This window comes from Bos javanicus, chromosome 21, assembly GCF_032452875.1.
Source record: "Bos javanicus breed banteng chromosome 21, ARS-OSU_banteng_1.0, whole genome shotgun sequence".
NCBI lineage: Eukaryota > Metazoa > Chordata > Mammalia > Artiodactyla > Bovidae > Bos > Bos javanicus.
The window spans coordinates 22,997,222-23,016,022 of record NC_083888.1 but is presented as its reverse complement, the minus strand read 5'-3'; the positions used below and the strand labels follow the sequence as shown (position 1 = coordinate 23,016,022).

Here is an 18,801-nt window from a genome sequence, read left to right as displayed (position 1 = left end):
AAAAAGCAAGAGAGTTCCAGAAAAACATCTATTTCTGCTTTATTGACTATGCCAAAGCCTTTGACTGTGTGGATCACAATAAACTGTGGAAAATTCTGAAAGAGATGGGAATACCAGACCGCCTAACCTGCCTCCTGAAAAATCTGTATACTGGACATGGAACAACAGACTGGTTCCAAATAGGGAAAGGAGTACGTCAAAGCTGTATATTGTCACCCTGCTTATTTAACTTCTATGCAGAGTACATCATGAGAAACGCTGGACTGGAAGAAACACAAGCTGGAATCAAGATTGCCGGGAGAAATATCAATCACCTCAGATATGCAGATAACACCACCCTTATGGCAGACAGTGAAGAGGAACTAAAAAGCCTCTTGATGAAGGTGAAAGTGGAGAGTGAAAAAGTTGGCTTAAAGCTTAACATTCAGAAAATGAAGATCATGGCATCTGGTCCCATCACTTCATGGGAAATAGATGGGGAAACAGTGGAAACAGTGTCAGACTTTATTTTTGGGGGCTCCAAAATCACTGCAGATGGTGACTGCAGCCATGAAATTAAAAGACGCTTACTCCTTGAAAGGAAAGTTATGACCAACCTGGACAGCATATTCAAAAGCAGAGACATTACTTTGCCAACAAAGGTCCATCTAGTCCAGGCTATGGTTTTTCCTGTGGTCATGTATGGACGTGAGAGTTGGACTGTGAAGAAAGCTTAGCACCGAAGAATTGATGCCTTTGAACTGTGGTGTTGGAGAAGACTCTTGAGAGTCCCTTGGACTGCAAGGAGATCTAGCCAGTTCATTCTAAAGGAGATCAGCCCTGGGATTTCTTTGGAAGGAATGATGCTGAAGCTGAAACTCCAGTACTTTGGCCACCTCATGCGAAGAGTTGACTCATTGGAAAAGACTCTGATGCTGGGAGGGATTGGAGGCAGGAGGAGAAGGGGATGACAGAGGATGAGATGGCTGGATGGCATCACTGACTCGATGGACTGAGTCTGGGTGAAGTCCGGGAGTTGGTGATGGACAGGGAGGCCTGGCGTGCTGTGATTCATGGGGTCACAAAGAGTCGGACACGACCGACCGACTGATCTGAACTGATGGTACTTCTCTTTAGTTTTTAATGAACTTTTGTTCTGTTCTCCTTCGTGGATTTCCTGCTTTTATTCTCACCAACAGGGAGGAGGGTTCTTTTTCCTCTGTATCCTCTCCAGCATTTATTGTTGTAGATTTTTTTGTGCTGACCATTCTGACCTGTGTGAGGCGATACCACATTGTTCTTCTCATTCACAGTTCTCCAATACTTACAGGTGCTGAGCATCTTTTCAGGTGCTTTATGGCCACCTTTACGTATTCTTCAGACAAACGTCCATTTAAATCTTGTGCCCCAATTTGACTGGGTTGTTTCTTTGATACTGAGGTGCATACGCTGTTTGTACACCTTGGAGATAAATTCCTTGTTGGCGTCTTTGTTTACCAATATTAGTTTCATTATGAGGGCTGTCGTGTTTATGGTTTCCTCTGCTGTTACAACACTTTTAAGGGTAATTAGGTCCCATTTATTTTTGTTTTATTCTTCATGATTCTAAGAGGTAGGTCAGAAAAAGACTTGCTGCATTTAGGTCAAAGCGTGTTCTGCTCTTTTCCTCAAGACTTTGATTGTATCCATCTTTTCATTTAGGTCTTTACTCTGTTTGGAGTTTATTTTTGTGTATGCATCAGGGAGTATTCCAATTTCATTCTCTTTATCATTTCTTTAAAAATCTGCACACCATTCTCCATAGTGGCTGTTTAATTTACCTTTTCACTAACAGTGTAGGAGGGTTCCCTTTTTTCCAGTTTTTGTAGAATTTATTGTTTGTCAACTTTTGGACAATGGTGATTGTGAATCATGTGAGGAAATACCTCATTGGAGTTTTGATTTGCATTTCTTTCATATTTAGCAATGGTGACATCTTTTAAAGTGATTTTTTTAAGGGTATGAGTTAAACTTACCACCTGAAATTGGCCACTTGGACACCTGCCTTGCTTTGAATTCTTTTTCAATGACCACTCCTAAGACATCCCTCAAGTGTACGTGTATTTTTCTTACAGAGCTTGAATCCTTGTGAATATTACATGCCCAGAGGTACAACTGGAGAAGTCAATGGCACCCGACTCCAGTACTCTTGCCTGGAAAATCCCATGGACAGAGGAGCCTGGTAGGCTGCAGTCCATGGGGTCGCTAAGAGTCAGACACGACTGAGCGACCTCACTTTCACTTTTCACTTTCATGCATTGCAGAAGGAAATGGCAACCCACTCCAGTGTTCTTGCCTGGAGAATCCCAGGGACGGGGGAGCCTAGTGGGCGGCCGTCTATGGGGTCGCACAGAGTCGGACACGACTGAAGCGACTTAGCAGCAGCAGCAGCGGCACAACTCTTCATCATGTAATTACAGAAAATGGCCACCAGGTGGCAGCACTTCCTTATGGCACACGGTTTTTTAGGGTCTTTTTTTTTTTTTTGAGGTGGGGTGGTTTACTGTAATTTCCTTGCTCTTTTATATTGGAATAGAGTTGATTTCTGACGTGGTATTTGTTTCCAGGGTACAGGAATTCAATTTAGTTATATCTAGACATTTATCCTCTTTCAGGTTCTTTTTTGCATATAGGTGATTACAGCGTGTTCAATAAACTTCCCTCTGCTTTTCAGTAGTTCCTTTTGAGATCGTCTTTGATATATATTGACGTGTATATGTTAATTCTAAACTCCTAGTTTCTCACGCCCTTATCTGGAGGCTCTGCAGAGGGCAAAGGCACTCCAGGTTCTTTGTGGAGGCACGCTGCCTGCCACATGCTCGGAGGTCCCTCAGCCCCGGGACGTTCCAGCCTTGGGACCCAAGCCAGGCAGGCTCCGGGGATGTGACCACAGCCTAGGTCACTATGGCCTGAGGGGAACAGAGTCAGCGGTTTTTTTTTTTTTTTTTTTTCTTTTGATGTTTTTAACCTATAATTTGAACTGGAGTATATAGGTGAATTACAATCATGTGGGTCGTTATTTCTTTTCTTCCTTTTCAATCCAGGATAACTTGATTCACTTCTACATAGATGTATATACATTATTTTTCGGGTTTTTTTATGTGTAGGTAATCACACAGTGTTGCATATGTTTACCTGAGTTACACAGAAGGTCCTGGTGACTTTATAAATAGTAGTGTGCATATACAAGTTTGAAGCAGCTCGTTTCTCCCTCATCCATAGCCTTCTATGTTGGAGAGCAGTTGTTTCTTTTCTAAGTCTGAGGCTGTGTCTCTTTAAGAAAGAAGTTCATTTTCATCCGGTTTAGATTATATCTAGAAGTGATATCATATGATGCTTGTTCGTCCCTGTCTCCCTTACTTCACTTCAAATAATCATCTCAACTTTCTTTTCTGTGACTGGACTTGGCATTATTTCCTACTTCTTTATGGTTGAGAAATATTCCATTGTGTATATGTACCCCATTGTGTATCCATTCATCTGAAATTTCTGCAATTAGCTTGCTTCCCAGACTTGGCTGTTGCATCTTTGGCCATGATTGCAGGAGTGTCTTTTACATTTTTTTATTTTCTCTGGATTTATGCCCATGCATGGGATTCCTGGGTCCTAAAATACTTCTGTGTTATTTTTCAAATGAACTTCCATACGGTTCTCCCTACTGGATGAACCTATGTACATTACGATCAATAGTGCAGGAGAGTTTCCTTGTCTCTACACCCTCTCCAGCATTTATTCGTTTCTAAATAATTTTACTTATTCATTTGTCCTTGGTTGCACTGGGCCTTGGTTGCAGAAATCCAGCTCTCTCTGTCTGCAGTGAGCGGGGACTACTCTCTAGTTTCACTGTCAGAATGAGGCTTCTCATTGTGGTGGGTTCTGGTTTCAGAACGTGGGCTCTAGAGCACCAGGCTCCAGGAGCTGCGGTGGGAGGCCTCAGAAGTTGTAGCTCAGGGGCTCTAGAGCACAGGCTCAGCAGCTGTGGCACATGTGGGCTTAGGGGCCACACTGATGTGGAATCTTCTGAGACCATGGTTCCAAACCAGGGAAGTCCTAGCATTTATTCTTTAAGATGTTTTAAGGTGACCATTCTGACCAATGTGAGTGCTTAGCTCCTTGGACTTTGATTTGCATTTTTCTAATAATTAGTGATGCTGAGAATAGTTTCATGTGCCTAAGTGCAATCTATAGACCTTCCTGAGAGAATTAACCATTTCAATCTTTGCCCCATTTTGTTCTTGGTTGTACGTATTATTGATATCAAGTTGCACAAGCTGTTCCTGTGTTTTGGAGATGAATCCCTTCTGGGTATCTTCCTTGGCAAATATTTTTTCCTATTTCAAATATTTATTCCTGATCTCAAAAATAGCAGAATAATCTGTTTGTTTCCAAGACAGATCATTCAATATCACAGTAATCCAAGTCTATGCCCTGACTGGTAATGCTGAAAAAGCTGAAGTTGAATGTTCCTATGAAGACCTACAAGACTTTCTAGAACTAACACCCAAAAAAGATGTTCTTTTCATTATAGGGGACTGGAATGAAAAAGTAGGAAGTCCACAGATACTAGGAGTAACAGGCAAGTTTGGGCTTGGAGTACAAAATGAAACAGGTCAAAAGCTAACAGAATTTTGCCAAAAGAACACCCAGGTCATAGCAAACACCCTCTTCCAACAACACAAGAGGAGACTCTACACATGGACATCACCAAATGGTCAATATCAACATTAGATTGATTATATTCTTTGCAGCCAAAGATGGAGAAGCACTATACAGTCAGCAAAAATAAGACTGGGAGCTGACTGTGGCTCAGATCATGAACGCCTTAGTGCTACTGCTAAGTTGCTGCTAAGTTGCTTCCGTTGTGTCTGGCTCCGTGCGACCGCATAGATGGAAGTCCACCAGGCTCCCCCGTCCCTGGGATTCTCCAGGCAAGAACACTGGAGTGGGTTGCCATTTCCTTCTCCAATGCATGCATTCAGACTTAAATTGAAGAAAGTAGGGAAAACCACTAGACCATACAGGTACGACCTAAATCAAATCCCTTATGATTATACAGTGGAACTGAGAAATAGATTCAAGGGATTAGATCTGATAGACAGAGTGCCTGAAGAACTATGGACGGAGGTTTGTGACACTGTACAGGAGGCAGTGATCAAGACCATTGCCAAGAAAAAGAAATGCAAAAAGGCAAAATGATTGCCTGAGGGGGCCTTATAAATAGCTGAGAAAAGGAGAGAAGTGAAAGGCAAAGGAGAAAGGAAAGATATACCCATTTGAATGCAGAGTTCCAAAGAATAGCAAGGAGAGAGAAGAAAGCCTTCCTCAGTGATCAATGCAAAGAAATAGAGGAAAACAATAGAATGGGAAAGACTAGAGATCTCTTCAAGAAAATTAGAGCTACCACGGGAACATTTCATGCAAAGATGGGCTTGGTAAAGGACAGAAATGGTAGGGACCTAACAGAAGCAGAAGATATTAAGAGGTGGCAAGAATACACAGGAGAACTATACAAAAAAGATCTTCATGACCCAGATAATCATGATGGTGTGATGACTCATCCAGAGCCAGACATCCTGGAATGCCAAGTCAGGTGGGCCTTAGGAAGCATCACTATGAACAAAGCTAGTGGAGGTGATGGAATTCCAGTTGAGCTATTTCAAATCCTAAAAGATGATGCTGTGAAAGTGCTGCACTCAATATGTAAGCAAATTTGGAAAACTCAGCAGTGGCCACAGGACTGGAAAAGGTCAGTTTTCATTCCAATCCCAAAGAAAGGCAATGCCAAAGAATGCTCAAACTATTGCACAATGGCACTCATCTCACACGCTAGCAAAGTGATGCTTAAAATTCTCCAAGCCAGGCTTCAGCAATATGTGAACCGTGAACTTTCAGATGTTCCAGCTGGATTTAGAAAAGGCAGAGGAACCAGAGATCAAATTGCCAACATCTGCTGGATCATGGAAAAAGCAAGAGAGTTCCAGAAAAAACATCTATTTCTGCTTTATTGACTATGCCAAAGCCTTTGACTGTGTGGATCACAACAAACTGTGGAAAATCCTTAAAGAGAAGGGAATACCAGACCACTTGACCTGGCTCCTGAGAAATCTGTATGCAGGTCAAGAAGCAACAGTTAGAACTGGGCATGGAACAACAGACTGATTCCAAATTGGGGAAAGAGTACATCACCCTGCTTATTTAACTTTTTTGCAGAGTACACCATGAGAAACACTGGGCTGGATGAAGCACAGGCTGGAATCAAGATTCCTGGGAGAAATATCAATAACCTCAGATATGCAGATGATACCACCCTTATGGCAGAAAGTGAAGAAGAACTAAAGAGCCTCTTGATGAAAGTGAAAGAGGAGAGTGAAAAAGTTGGCTTAAAACTCAACATTCAGAATACTAAGATCATGGCATCTGGTCCCATCACTTCATGGCAAATACTTGGGGGAAACAATGGAAACAGTGAGAGACTTTATTTTGAGGAGCTCCAAAATCACTGCAGATGTGATGTGACTGCAGCCATGAAATAAATTAAAAGACGCTTGCTCCTTGGAAGTAAAGCTATGACCAACCAAGACAGCATATTAAAAAGCAGAGACATTACTTTGCCGACAAAGTCTCTCTGATCAAAGCTATGGTTTTTCAGTGGTCATGTATGGATGTGAGAGTTGGACTATAAAGAAAGCTTAGCACTGAAGAATTGATGCTTTTGAACTGTGGTGTTGGAGAAGACTCTTGAGAGTCCCTTGGACTGCAAGGAGATCCAACCAGTCCATCCTAAAGGAGATCAGTCCTGAATATTCATTGGAAGGACTGATGCTGAAGCTGAAACTCCAATACTTTGACCACCTGATGCAAAGAACTGACTCATTTGAAAAGACCCTGATGCTGGGAAAGATTGAAGGCGGGAAGAGAAGGGGACAACAGAGGATGAGATAGTTGGATGGCATCACCGACTCGATGGACATGAGTTTGAGTAAGCTCCAGGAGTTGGTGATGAATGGGGAGGCCTGGCATGCTACAGTCCATGGGGTCGCAAAGAGTCAGACATGACTGAGCAACTGAACTGAACTGATTTTGAGGATTATCCTTGCCTTTCCTTGAGGATTTCCTTTAGGTATGCAAATGCTTTTAAGGTTAATTCAGTCCCACTTTCTGATTTGTGGTTTATTTTTCATTATTCTAGGAGATGGACCCATAAAGAACTTGCTGCGTTTTATGTCAGATTGTGTCCTGTTTATAATTTTCTCAAGGATTTCATAGTGTCCATCATTACATTTAGATATTTATGCTCTCTGGTGTTTATTTTGTGATTGGTGTTAGGATGCTTTCTAACTTCATTCTCATTTTCATGGTTGAAGGAATCCTCACGGTGTCCTCCCGAGTGGGTGTTCCCCATTTCCATCCCAAGCATCCGTGGAGGAGGGTTCCCTTGTCTGCACACCCTCTGTGCACTAATTGTTTGCAGAGTGTCTGGCAACGGCCATTCCTCCTGGTGTGATGTGATACTTCATTGTAGTTTAGAATTGCATTTCTCTAATGTTTAGTGATGTTGAAATCTTTTCATGTGATTTTTTAAAAAACGTGTGATTTAAACTTACATCTTGAAATTGGCTTTTTTAACGCCTGTCTTGTTTTGGATTCTCTTTCGATGACAAAGGACATTTCTGGAAGGCAAGTGTTTTTTACTTACAGCCCCAGAATCCTTGTGAATGTTAAATTCCCAGCAGCACAGCTCTGCATGGTGTTATTACAGGAAATGGCCACAAGGTGGCAGCAGTACTTCATGCCGCATTCTCTTTTTGTCTGGGGGCAGGAGCGGGTGGTCTGTAAATTCCTCGTTATTTTCTATCGGAATACAGTGGATTTCTGATGTTGTGTTTGTTTCAGGTTACAGGAACTCGATTCAGGTACACATAGACATTTATCTATTCCCTTTAGGGTTCTTTTTCACATATAGGTAATTATAGTGTGTTCAATAAACTTTCCTGTGCTATTCAGTGAGTACTTTAAATTATCTCTTTGATATATATTAATATGTATATGTTAATTCCAATCTCTTAATTTCTCCTGCCTGTCTCTGGAGGTTGGGGGCTCTCCAGAGGCAACAGGCACCCCAGGTCCATTTTGAGACACACTGCCTGCTACATGCTCCCAGCTCCCTCAGCCCCAGGACACTCCAGCCCTGGGACCCAAACCAGTCAGGCTCCAGGGATGTGACACCAGCCCAGCTCAGTATTTCCTGAGGGAAATAGAGTCAGAATTTCTTTTTCATTTTTTCTGTTTTCATCCCATCATTTGAACTGTGGGTTGGAAACATCCCCTGAAGGAGAGCATGGCAACCCACTCCAGTATTCTTGCCTGGAGAATCCCATGGACAGAGGAACCTGGCGGGCTACAGTCCATGGGGTCGCAAAGAGTCAGACACGACTGGGCGACTAAGCGCACACACAGTACAGTGAATTACAATCTTGTGGGTGTTTTGGTTTTTCCTTTTCCTTCTACCACAAATTGTTTCACTTTTACATAGATGTACATATGATTTGTTGGGTTTTTTCCCCTCATAGATTAATACAGAGTGTGGAGTAAGTTTCCTTGTGTTACACGTGGGTCCTGGTCTCTTACTTTCTTTACCAGTAGTAGTGTGCATATCTTAGTCTGAAGCAGCTCATTTCTCCATGCCCCACATCTTTATATCTGGTGACCAGAAGTTTCTTTTCTAAGTCTGGGAGCCTGTGTCTCCAGGCAATAAGCTCTTTTGTATCCCTCTTTAGTTTATACCTAGAAGTGATACCATATGATACTTGTCTTTCCTTGTCTCCCTCACTTCACTTGGAATGATCATCTCTATACTTTCTTTCCTGAAGCTGGACTTGGCATTATTTCCTACTTCTTTACAGTTGAGAAATATTCCGTTGTGTACATGGATCCCATTGTCTGTATCCATTCGTCTGTACTTCTACAACTAGCTTGCTTTCCTGTCTTGGCTGTTGTACCTAGTGGGGCCGAAATCACAGGTTACATGTCTCTATTAAAATTTTGGTCATCTCGACCCAGCTGCCTCGACTCCAGCCCAGTCCAGACATGAGACTCAAGCCTGCTCAGGCTTCTGGAATGGGAGAGCAGCCCAACTCAGGGAAGTCGTGGGGGATAAACTAGGCACTGCTTTTCTATTCCTTTTCTTTAGTCTCAGGCCTGTGCTGTCTTGGAGTATCGTCAATTTGCAGTTTTGTGCTTGACTTCAGATTACAGCCACCTGATTCACTTATGACATATACATACAGCATATCTGTTCTTTTTTGGATCCTGTTGCTATAGAGGTTATTGCAGAAGGTCGAGTAAAGTACCCTGTGCTGACCATCAGGTCCTTCCTGAGTATCTAGAGAGATATATATTTCTGTGTATATTTGGAAGGAAGGAAAGAGATAACCTTCTGGATTATCTATTACAGATACAGATTTCTGTGTATATCTTAGCCCTGACGTCCTAATTCATCCTTGCTCTTTCACTTTTTCTTGGGAACTTGTACTTGTGTTTGAATTCTCAGAGTCACTATTTTTGTTGTAAATTTGTTCCATTGTATCTCTTTTTGTATTTTGCCTATAAGGCAAAATTGTCTTTCTCCGTCCAACTGATTTCACTTAGTCTATGAAGGAGATCAGCCCTGGGATTTCTTTGGAAGGAATGATGCTAAAGCTGAAACTCCAGTACTTTGGCCACCTCATGCGAACAGTTGACTCATTAGAAAAGACTCTGATGCTGGGAGGGATTGGGGGCAGGAGGAGAAGGGGACGACAGAGGATGAGATGGCTGGATGGCATCACTGACTCGATGGACGTGAGTCTGAGTGAACTCCGGGAGTTGGTGATGGACAGGAAGGCCTGGCGTGCTGCGATTCATGGGGTCGCAAAGAGTCGGACACGACTGAGCGACTGATCTGATCTGATCTGATGACCCTCCAAGGTCAATCCTTGTGACAATTAGTGGCACAATTTCAGTGGCCATTTTTCATGACTGTAACAGTCCATTGTATATATGTACACATCTTCTTTAACCTTTAATCCATCGGGTGGCATCTTGCTGGTTCTGTGTCTTGGCTCTAGGAAGCAGTGCTGTAGTGAACGATGGAGTGCCTGTGTATTTTTCACTGACGGTTTCCTCAGGATACAGGCCCAGGTGTGGGTATGTCAGACCATGGGCTGAGCCCTTTTGAAGCTTTAGTTTCTGGCCTGAGGAGACTGTCCTTTCTAGGGGCTGTTTCCAGTGTCCATTCACACTGACCATATAGGGGGGTTTCCTCTCTGCCTGGCTCTCTCCCGCATTTGTTGTTTGTAGATTTGTGAGGATGACCATTCTGACAGGTGAGGATTGACTTCTTGTTGTCTTTTAGATTGGCATTCCTCCTGCAATAATTGGGAATGTTGAGCATCTTGTCCTGTGGCCATTTGGGGATTTTGGGGATGTGAGAAGAACTTACCTGTTGCAGTTGGCTTCTTGAAAGTTCATTGTGTTTGGAATTTATTTCTTCGATAACCGTTCCAGGACCTTTCCTGCGGGCAGCTGTCACTAACAGCCCCACAGACCTTGTGAATTGGAGGTGCCAGTAAGCACAAAAGATTGAGTTGTAGTTATAAGGAATGTCCACAAGGCGGCAGCACTTTTTTCATGCCCAACTCTGTTCCATCTGCGACCAGAGCCTTAGGGAAGGCGGGCTTCCTGGCCCAGTGAACTAGAGTGGCATATGTCTGAGAAAACACCCAAGTGCTTGAGTCTCACTACTTCTTCCCCGTAAAGTTTTACCCCTCCCCTCAAGATTCATGCCTACCTGGGGCACCGCTCCCTGCTGAAGTGCCTGGGAGGCTGCACTCTCAGGAAGGAGGCTTCAGCAGGGGACGCCAGCGCCAGGGCCCTGGATTCTTGGTAGCTTTACCCTGTATCCTCGAGGCCAGCGGACTATGCCACCATCGTTGGGTGCAATAGGGATGCTTGTCCCAGCCAGAAAAAAAACAGACTGTACAGGTTAAGAGGCATCTCTATGAAGCAGACCCTGCCTGGCTGTCTCAACCCCACCCCAGTGCAGCCCTGGGACTCTAGTCTACTCAGGGTCCAGGGAGGGGATAGCAGCGCAAGTAAGCGAGGTCGGAGGGGATATAATAAGCATTACTTTTCTTTTTCTTTTCTTTAATCTCATGCCAATGCTATTGTTGAAGTATAGTCAATTTGCAGTTTTGTGATTAACTGATTCAGTTAAGACATATATATACACACACACACACACATATATATATACACACACACACAGCGTATCTGTTCTTTTTATCGGTATTGAACAAGGTTGAATAGAATTCCTGTGCTGAAAATCAGGTCCTTGTGGATTATCTATTATAGATACAGATTTCTGTGTATAAGGTAGTAGTAATCTCCTAATATGTACCTGGCACTTTCTTTTCTTCTTTTTTTAACAATTCTTTTTAAGTCTCTTTTTAAGTTGTAAATTACTTCCTCTGTATGTCTTTTTTTCAATTTTTCCCTCCAGGGACATCATCTGCTATTTTCTTCCTCTGTTGCTGACTTCGCTTAGTGTATTTTCCTCCAAGGTCCATGCTTGTGGGGACCACTGGCATAATTTCAGTGGCGATATTTGAAGTCTGAGTAATAGGCCCTTGTGTATATGTACCACATTTCTTTAAGATTTTATCTGTCAGTGGACTTTTTCTTGGGTCTATGTCTTGGCAGTTGGAGGTACCACTACAGTGAAAGTTGAGGTGCATGTGTAATTTTGAATGAAGGTTTTTCTATAGGCCCAGGTGTGAGTATTAGAATTCTAGCTTTAGTTGTCTTGACTGTTTTGTTCTGGCCTGTGCAGGCTGTCCCTTCAAAGGGCTCTTGCCAGCGTCTGTTCGCAGGCAACACGAAGGGGGATTTCATCATCTCCCAGCTCTCTCCTCCATATACTGTTTGCAGACAGTTAGGATGGCCATTTTAACTGTCCGATGTCCGATGGGATTTGATTTCTTGTTGATTTCTTGTTGTCGTTTTGATCGGCATCACTCCTGTAATGATTCAGGATGATGAACATCTTGCCTGTGGTTGTTTGGGTTCTTTTTTTCTTTCCTTAAGGGGTATGAGGAAAATTGACCTTTAAAATTGATTTCTTGAAAGTCGATTGTATTTGGAATTTATCTCTAATACCTGCCGCAGGACTTTTAACAGCCCCATAGGCCTTCCTAATTGCAGGTGCCAGTCAGCACTGGTGGGCAAGTTGTTCTTACAGGAAATGTCCACAAGGCGGCAGCACTTCTTCATGCTCAACTCAGGTTCCACCTGCCACCAGAGCCTTAAGGAAAGTCGACTTCCTGGGCTGTGAATTAGAGTGGAGTGTGCCTGAGCAAACACCCAAGCCCTTCTATCTCACCACCTCTTCCGCCCTGAAGCTTCACCCCTCCCCTCTAGCCTCATGCTTAACTTGGGCAGTGCTCCCTGCTGGGGTGCCTAGGAGGCTGCACTCTCAAGAAGGAGTCTTGAGCTGGAGACCCCAGCACGGGGAAACCTGCAATCTGGGCAATTTTCTGTGTTCCTCCAAGTCAGAGGGTCGGGCCATCAGGATTTCAGTTCACTAAGGATACTGGTCCCAGCTCGGCTATCTCAATACCACCCACGTCCATCCCTGGTTTAAGCCTATTCAGCTACCAAGATTCAGATAACATCCTAAGTCAAACAGATTGGAGGAAATAAACTAGACATTACTTTTCTTTCCTTTATTTCATGCTGATGCTATGTTGAAGTCCAGGCTATTTTCAGCTTTGTCTTTGTCCACAGTGTACAATGGACTGATTCAGCTATGACACATATATTATGGGCTTTAGTACTTTTTACTGATTATTTTGCCACACAGTTTATTGAACAAGGTCGAATAAAGTACTCTGTGCTGAACATCAGATCCCTGTGGAACATTTATTAGAGGTATAGTTTCCTTGTACATGTGCAAGAAACGAAGGAAGGAGATAGTCCTTGTGGGTGTTCTATTACAGCTACAGATTTCTTGGTATATGATAGAGATAAATATTTCTCTAGATACATGCACAGAAGGAAGGATGGAAGGTGGAAAATAATCCTGGTTGCTTAGCTAATACCAAGACATATTTCTGCGGGTATATTAGAAACCCTGGAGAAGGAAATAACAACCCATTCCAGTATACTTGCCTGGGTAATGCCATGAGCAGAGGAACCTGGCAGGCTACCATTCAAGGAGTTTGCAAATTTTCTGACACGACTTAGTGACCAAACAACAACAATGTTAGAGATACACATTTCAGCACATATGTGGAAGGAAGGAAGGAGATAATTCTTGTGCATAATCTATTACAGATACAGATTTCTGTGTATACAGTAGTAACAACCTCCTAATTCATCCCTGGAACTTTCTCTCTCTCTTTTTTTTTTAATAATATTTGTGTTTTAATCTCAGTCTCATTTTATGATGCAAATTATTTCCTCTGTAACCCTTTTGTTCAATTTCGCCCTCCAGGGACATCATCTGCTATTCTTCTATCTTCCTCTGGTGCTGACTTCACTTAGTGTATTTTCCTCCAAGGTCCATGCTTGTGGGGACCACTGGCTTAATTTCATAATTTTATTGGCGATATTTGAAGTCTGAGTAATAGCCCCTTGTATATATGTACAACATTTCCTTAAGATTTAATTTGTCAGTGGACCTATTCTTGTGTCTGTGTCTTGGCAGTTGGAGGTACCACTGCAGTGAAGGTTGGGGTTCATGTGTCATTTTGAACGGTGATTTTTTTTGTAATACAGGCCCAGGTGTGGGTATTAGAATCCTAGTAATGTAGGCCCAGGTGTGGGTATTAGAATCCTAGTAATGTAGGCCCAGGTGTGGGTATTAGAATCCTAGCTTTAGTTCTCTTGACCTGTGTGTTCTGCCCTGTGCAGGCTGTCCCTTCAAGAGACTTGCCAATGTCTGTTCCCAGGGAATGTGAGGGGAGGTTCCGTCATCCCCCGGCTCTCTCCTCCATGCAGTGTTTGCAGACAGTTAGGATGCCATTCTGTCCAGTGGGATTTGATTGCTTGTTGTCATTTTGATCAGCGTCACCCTGTAATACTTCGGGATGCTGAGCATCTTGGCCTGTGGCCGTCTGGGTTCTTTTTCTCTCTTTTCTTTCTTTCTTTCCTTAAAGGATGTGAGGAAGATTGACCTTTGAAATTTGCTTCTTGAACATAGGTTGTGTTTGGTGTTCATTTCTGCAATACCTGCCTCAGGGCCTTTTCTGAGGGCAGCTGTCATTAACTGCCCCACAGGCCTTTTGAATTGGAGGTGCCAGTCAGCACTGGTGGACAAGTGTAGTTATAGGAAATGTCCACAAGGCGGCAGCACTTCTTCACGTTCAACTGGTTGCACCTGCGCCCAGAGCCTTAGGGAAAGTGGGCTTCCTGGGCTGTGAATTACGGTGGGGTGTGCCTGAGCAAACACCCATGGACTTCAGTCTCCCTACTTCTTCTCCCTAAAGCTTCACTCCTCCCCTCCAGGCTCATGCCTACCTTGGGTACCACTCCCTGCTGAGGTGCCTAGGAGGCTGCACACTCAGGAAGGAGACTTCAGCTGGGGACCCCAGCACCAGAGAGCTGGATACTTGGTGACTTTCCCCTGTATCCTCTGGATACAGGATATCCTGTATCCAGAGTCAGGCCACCATTTCTGGGGTTCACTAGGGAGTCTGGCTCCAGCCAGAGAAAACCAGACAGTACAGGCTTAAGAGGAGCCTCAGTGCAGGGTGCCCTGCGCGGCTGTGTCGGCCCCACCCCAGTGCAGCCCTGGGACTGAGTCTACTCAGGGTCCAGGGAGGGGATAGCAAGTCACAGAGGTCGGAGGGCATAAACTAACACTGTATTTCTTTCCTTTTGTCTCATGTCAGTGCTATGTTGAAGTCTAGTCAATTTGCAGTTTTGTGCTTGTCCTCAGTGAGCAACTGAGACTGGTTGGCCTACACAGCTTGTGTGAGTGATGCCAGGGAAACTTCTTAGTGACGCAGATTTGGAGTCAGACGCAGCCGTGGCAGGAGTGGAGACGCCGCAAAAGCAAAATGAGAAGGTAAAAAAGAGAAGCCAAAATCTAGTAAGACTAAAGAGGAAGCAGAAGAAAAGTAAGAAATAATTTCTCCCAAAGCTAAAAAGGTTAAAAAGAAAGCAGAACCTTCTGAGGTTGATGTGAATTCTCGTAAATCTAAAAAGTCAAAAAAGAAAGAGGAGCCATCCTAAGATGACATTATTTCTCCTAAAACCAAAGTTCAAAAAAATTCAAAGGAGGCCTGTGAAAATACAATTGTTTCTCTTAAAACCAAAAAAGTTATAAAAAATGAAGAGCCTTCTGAGGAAGAATTGGGTGCACCCAAGCCCAAAAATATGAAGGAAGAAAAAGAAATAAATGGAGAAATTCGAGAGAAAAGCCCCAACCTCAAGAATGGATTCCCTGATTCTGGACCTGACTCCAACTCCAAGGAAGCTGCCAGTGAAGAAAACAGTGAGTTAGAGCAGGGAATGACTGTGGAGCAAAAAGAAGGAGCTTTCTCTAGTTTTCCCGTATCTGAAGAAACTATTAAACTTCTCAAAGCCCATGGGGTGACCTTCCTGTTTCCTATACAAGCAAAGATGTTTCACTGTGTCTATAGTGGGAAGGATTTGATTGCACAGGCGCAGACAGGAACTGCAAAGACATTCTCTTTTGCTATCCCTTTGGTTGAGAAACTTCTTGGAGAACTGCAAGACTGGAAGAGAGGTCATGCCCCTCAGGTACCGGTTCTTGCTCCACAAGGGAGCTGGCAAGTCAAGTAAGCAGAGACTTCAGTGACATCACAACAAACCTGGCAGCGGCTTGTTTTCATGGTGAAATGTCGTATCAAAGACCACCTGCAGAATGGCAAGCTAGATCTCACCAAACTTAAGCATGTTATCCTGGCTGAAGTTGACCAGATGTTGGATATGGGCTTTCCTGATCAAGTGGAAGAGATTTTATGTGTGACATACAAGAAAGATTCAGAAGACAATCCCCAAACACTGCTTTTTTCTGCAACTTGCCCCTATTGGGTGTATAATGTTGCTACGAAATACATGAAATCTACATACGAACAAGTGGACCTGACTGGTAAAAAGACGCAGAAAACTGCAATAACTCTAGAGCATCTGGCTATCAAGTGCCACTGGGCTCAGAGGACATCAGTTACTGGAGATGTGTCTGAGTGTACAGTGGTTATCAAGGGCGCACTATCATATTTTGTGATATGAAGAAAGAAGCCCAGGAGTTGTCACAGAATGTGGCTGTAAGACAGGATGCCAGTCATTACACCAGACATTCCACAGAAGCAGAGGGAAATCGCCCTGAGAGGTTTTAGAAATGGTGATTTTGGAGTTTTGGTTGCAACCAATGTTCCTGCACATGGGTGAGACATCCCCAAGGTTGATCTGGTTGTTCAGAGTTCTCCACCAAAGGATGTGGAATCCTACATTCATCATTATGGGCAAATAGGTAGAGCGGAGAGGACCGGGGTTTGCATCTGCTTCTACCAGCACAAAGACGAATACCAGTTAGCCCAAGTGGAGCAAAAAGCGGAATTTTTTTAAATATAAATGTATTTATTTTAATTGGAGGCTAATTACTTTACAATATTATATTGGTTTTGCCATACATCAACATGAATCTGCCACGGCTGTACACGTGTTCCCCATCCTGAACCCCCCTCCCACCTCCCTCCCCATCCCATCCCTCTGGGTCATCCCAGTGCACCAGCCCCAGGCATCCTGTATCATGCATCGAACCTGGACTGGAGATTCATTTCATATATGATATTATACATGTTTCAATGCTTTTCTCCCAAATCATCCCTCCCTCCCTCTTCCACAGAGTCCAAAAGACTGTTCTATACATCTGTGTCTCTTTTGCTGTCTCGCATACAGGGTTATTGTTACCATCTTTCTAAATTCCATATATATGCGTTAGTATACTGTATTGGTGTTTTTCTTTCTGGCTTACTTCACTCTGTATAATAGGCTCCAGTTTCATCCACCTCATTAGAACTGATTCAAATGTATTCTTTTTAATGGCTGAGTAATACTCCATTGTGTATATGTACCACAGCTTTCTTATCCATTCATCTGCTGATGGACATCTAGGTTGCTTCCATGTCCTGGCTATTATAAACAGTGCTGCAATGAACATTGGGGTACACGTGTCTCTTTCCCTTCTGGTTTCCTCGGTGTGTACGCCCAGCAGTGGGATTGCTGGATCATAAGGCAGTTCTGTTTCCAATTTTTTAAGGAATCTCCACACTGTTCTCCATAGTGGCTGTACTAGTTTGCATTCCCACCAACAGTGTAAGAGGGTTCCCTTTTCTCCACACCCTCTCCAGCATTTATTGCTTGTAGAGTTTTGGATAGCAGCCATTCTGACCGGCGTGAGATGGTACCTCTTTGTGGTTTTGATTTGCATTTCTCTGATAATGAGTGATGTTGAACATCTTTTCATGTGTTTGTTAGCCATCTGTAAGTCTTCTTTGGAGAAATGTCTGAAAAAAGCAGGAATTAAATTTTAACAAATAGCTGTTCCTTCTGCAACAGAGGTAATAAAAGCTTCTAGCAAAGATGCCATCAGGCTCCTGGACTCTGTGCCTCCCACTGCGATTGGTCACTTCAAGCAGTCAGCCGAGAAGCTGACTGCGGAGAAGGGAGCTGTGGAAGCCCTGGCAGCAGCCCTGGTCCGCATTTCCGGTGCCACGTCAGTAGCCCAGCGCTCCTTGATCAACTCCGAAGCAGGCTCTGTGATTATGATCTTGTGGTGCTCAATTGAAATGCCAAACATTAGCTATGCTTGGAAAGAATTTAAAGAGCAGCTGGGTGAGGATATTGATTCCAAAGTGAAGGGAATGGTCTTCTCAAAGGAAAGCAGGGTGTTTGCTTTGATATCCCTACTGCATCAGTAACAGAAGTACGGGAATAGTGGCATGATTCACGGCACTGGCAGCTTCTACCAGCACAGAAGCAACCAGAGCTAGACGGTCCACGGGAAGGATATTGCAACTTCCGAGGACAGTGAGAAGGCCATTGAGGCTTCAGGGGACAGGCGAGGCCAACCAAGGTGTCAGGGGACAGCAGGAAAGAAGTAGAAGCTTCAGAGGACAGCGATCAGGAGGTGGCAACAAAAGTAACAGATTCCAAAACAAAGGCCAGAAGCAGAGTTTTAATAAAGCATTTGGACAGCAATTTGAAGTAGAAGATTTATTTGCCAAAAACAGAACTATGTTCAGCAACGTGGAACAACATTATTATCAGCAACATTATTTTTCATACAAAGTTAAAAGCACATTGTATTTCCTTCCTGACCACTTGCCCAGTCCCCATCTCTTTGAGAGAGAAAAGCTTCATTTAAATTATTTCATCTGATTGATGACTGTCATTTATAACTTTATTGCTACTTGTGTATTGGGTATTCCTTTGGAAAAGGTGTATGGATTCATTACATATTCTGATGTATTGTCTATAGATTATAAGATAAAGTCAAGCATGTCTCTGATACTTTTTAAGTTGAACTGTCTTTATACTTAGAAATGTCTCTTAATAGTAGGGTTCCTGGGAGAAGGCAATGGCACCCTACTCCAGTACTCTTGCCTGGAGAATCCCATGGATGGAGGAGCCTGGAAGGCTACAGTCCATGGGGTCGCTAAGAGTTGGACACGACTGAGCGACTTCACTTTCACTTTTCACTTTCCTGCATTGGAG

At 43.4% G+C, this 18,801-nt stretch overlaps 1 pseudogene; it reads left to right on the top strand.

Annotated features, from left to right (window-relative positions):
- The first annotated feature begins 14,879 nt into the window (after nucleotides 1-14,879).
- Nucleotides 14,880-18,588, top strand: LOC133233973 (nucleolar RNA helicase 2-like; annotated as a pseudogene).
- The last annotated feature ends 213 nt before the right edge of the window (nucleotides 18,589-18,801 follow it).